We start from the raw sequence: 2,788 nt of genomic DNA on the forward strand, positions 1-2,788 counted from the left end.
AAATTATATACTTCCATTTTCTTAACTAGTTATTGATCTTTTGGGGTGTATCAGGTATCAAACTTAGGACTTTGTGCTTGCCATGCAGGTGCTTCTGCCACTGAGCTATAATCGTGGCCCTTAAGTTATTAATCTTAATACATTTATTCATTATAATTATCTCTACAGTTTTGAAATTCACTATTCTGACAAAAGCTACCCAACTAGTCATCTCCCAATGTACTATGATCATTCTTAATTAAATATTAAATTCATTTACACAGTAAGTTAAATGGAAATCTAACAATTTTTTTCCATCTGACAATGAGAAGATAAAGTCTCAGATTGGATTCTAGAAAGCATGTAATGGATATTTTCCTCCATAAAAAGAAAACAAATGAGTGCTCTTAATTTATTACTAAATTTCATGAACTCCTAAATTTTACTAAATGCAAAAGCTAAAAAAAAAGCCTCACTAAAGAGTAAAGATTGATTTTGAGTAAAAAGTAAAAAAAAAAAAAGTTCACTTGGACATTCCATGTCCCATACAGGTGTTAAATTATCATATTATAGTTCATAAAGATTATTAAAATGTTATCTTAATAGTAATATTCTTCACTTGGCTAAACTTCTGTCCTTTGAACCTTTTGCTAGGCTCATGTGTGCACTTCAGTGTAAAATTCAGTGTTAACAACTAATGTTCTCCAAACATTAGCACAAATCCTCTACCCTTGCAAGCTCACAGCCTTCACAGCTGACTGGAGTCCTCCCTCCTCACCCTGGCCACCTGGCCACCTGGTCACCATGTCTGCCATTAGTAGAGACCTTAGAAGGCTGATTCAGTTGGAAGCCCTGGCATACTTGATGTCTCTTCCTAGCAGTTTTTGTCTGGCAATCCCTGTGCCTTGGTCTTTTTTTTTTTTTTTCATTAGTAAGTGTTCTGCAGTACATGCCCATGTTACTCATGGGGAATTCCTGCATGTGCATGATATTTTCACTCTCTTTCATCCTGTTCCCCTCTTCCCTCCATTTCTTGATCCTCTTCTCATTTGCAAAACAAAATCTTATCTTCCTGTTTTCTGTTATCTGTGTTTTATTTTATTTTATTTTATTTTGTATTTTAGGGAAGGATCTACAGGGTCTCACCACTAGATAGGACTTATAATGATCCACCTATTTACAGCCTCCCAAGATCTAGGATTACAGGGGCGCGCCACCATGCCCAGTTTCAATTGCCATCTCAGCGCACCCCAGGGTTAGAGCCAGCATGGCTGGCCAGGGAATCAAACCCCCAGCCCCTGCACCTGCTTGCAGGCACTTTAATCCACTGAGCTATTTGTGTTATCTGTGTCTTATTTTACTGCTTTATTTGTATTTTGGGTTTCTCATAAGAGAGGCCTGGGACACCTAAGCATGTGTGTCTGAGTCATTTCACCTAACATTATGGTCGCAAGGTGCATCCACTCTCCTCCATAGGAATCAAAGGTCCTTCTTTATACTAAAGTATATTGAGAACAGAGTCCAGCTCTCTGCTAGCTTCTGTCTTTCCCCATCACAATAGTCCCAAATAAAATTTATCTTCACCACTTTATCTTCTGTCCAGTTCTGGTTTTCTCTGGCATGAACACTTTCTAGAAATGGCTATTTTTCAGACAGAAGTACACTTCTGCTCTCTGTGTTCTCAAGTCAAGTGTTAGTGCCTTGATCTTAGGGATGTTTCAAAGAAATATTCATCAAAAAAAGAACAAAAGCTAAGATAAAATAGAATAGATAATACAAAACAAAACTAATATAAGGAAATCATAAGTCAAAAAAAGAATTAAGTATTTCAGAATTGATTGCTGAGCTATAAAACACTGGAGGAGAAAAGAAAGTTCACGTGTTTTTTAATGTGGTGCAGAGGACACAACCCAGAGCAAAAGCACAAGGCAGTATTCTAATCAATTGTTTGAAGATGAGTTATAAATATGAATAGCAAAATCAAAAGGAAACCCAAAAGAACTAACAAAATCTATCCAAACACTGGCTTTCAAAGCACCCTCAAAACTCTACTTCTTTCCTCCAATTTTGAAAAGACTTTTAAGGTAAATATTTCCCCCCTACTGAGCACCTGGAGTAGTATCTATGTGCAGTAGATGCTTAATAAATATTTAGTTGAAGAATGAATTTAGATGACCATGACATTTTTTAATTTTAATTTTTTATGAGTAAGTGTTTACAGTCTGTGATTCTTTTCTTCCTGGGGAATTGGTACATGCACATAACACATCTTAACTCTTTGTTAATCACTTTCCCTTCCTTCTCTCTTCCCTCCCCCATATCTTGGATACCTTCCTTTTTGAAAAAGATCTATCTCATGATTTCCTTTTATCCATTTTTTTTATTTTGCTCTTAATTTATATTTTGGATTTCTTATAAAGCAGAAGCCATGTGATACTTGTGTGTCTAACTTGTTTCACTAACACAATAATCTCAGTTTAGCACATGTATTCATCCAAGCAGCCACTGCCTAGGATGTTTTCCTGTCTTTACTTAGTTGGTGTTGCAAGGCCCAGAAGGATGATCTCATCATGCATTTTACCTCTAGAAAAGGTTGACTCTGTAGACTCAACAAAGCACCAATTCACAGTGTCTTTGATAAATTGTTTAAAATATGTGTAATCATCATTGAATCATAGTATTGATGCACTTATTTTTTTCCTTTCCTGTGTACTTTTAGAATACAATTAAATTATAGAAAGAAATCATCCTAAGCAATGATTATGCATAATGTTAGTGTATATTGCTTCCCAGTAGATATAAATAGATT

Source organism: Octodon degus, unplaced genomic scaffold, assembly GCF_000260255.1.
Source record: "Octodon degus isolate 3935 unplaced genomic scaffold, OctDeg1.0 scaffold00005, whole genome shotgun sequence".
NCBI lineage: Eukaryota > Metazoa > Chordata > Mammalia > Rodentia > Octodontidae > Octodon > Octodon degus.